Here is a 736-nt window from a genome sequence, read left to right as displayed (position 1 = left end):
CACAGCTGTTACATTGGTGATTTCTAGAGATGATTAGAGCCCAGGCTCGGTCCATAGAGCTCCGCTAGGCACATAGCAGATAATGAGCCTCCCCACAACTCACCCATTCAGGCAGAACCTAAGTGCAGCCAGGGCACCTGTACAAGAGGCTCTGAGGGACCCAAATGTCACATTTCTGATAGCAATACAAATGTCTTACCTGCAGCTTGAATCCAGTTTTGTTGCAGTTTTGCTAAAATCCCAAAATCCAGATAGAATGAAGGTTCACATAACATCCAAAGAAGGGTGAGGGTGAGTCAGAGGAGGCATTGATCCCAGGCTTGTGCCAAAGTTTTATGGAGGAGGTGGTGGAGAAGGGTCCTGGATGGTTGCTGTGTCCTCAGTGGCCAAGCTGCAATAGAAGCTGCTGTACCTGATGTGGTGCGGAGGCTCTCAGGCAGTTGGTGGTACTTGCGGAGCCTGGATGAGGCATCTCCAGACCTGACCATGGATGGATGGGGAAGGAGGAGCGAGAGGAGAATTATTCAACCTGTCACAGGCTGCTCTACAAGGCAAGGGGGGAAAGTCCTCTGTCCATGGTGCTGTTAACTCATGACTGCCCTGGGTGGGGAGAAGCTGCGCAGGAGATATTGCTGGAGCAGGGGGTTCAGATCATATAAAAGTAAGATCATTCTAGCACAGCTATTCTCCACCAGGGTGCCTGGCATCCTCAGGGGTGCCTGGAAATCTTCACACA

The sequence above is a fragment of the Nanorana parkeri genome, unplaced genomic scaffold (assembly GCF_000935625.1).
Source record: "Nanorana parkeri isolate BGI_ZX_2015 unplaced genomic scaffold, ASM93562v1 scaffold1500, whole genome shotgun sequence".
NCBI lineage: Eukaryota > Metazoa > Chordata > Amphibia > Anura > Dicroglossidae > Nanorana > Nanorana parkeri.
Note: the sequence above shows the minus strand (reverse complement) of the source record.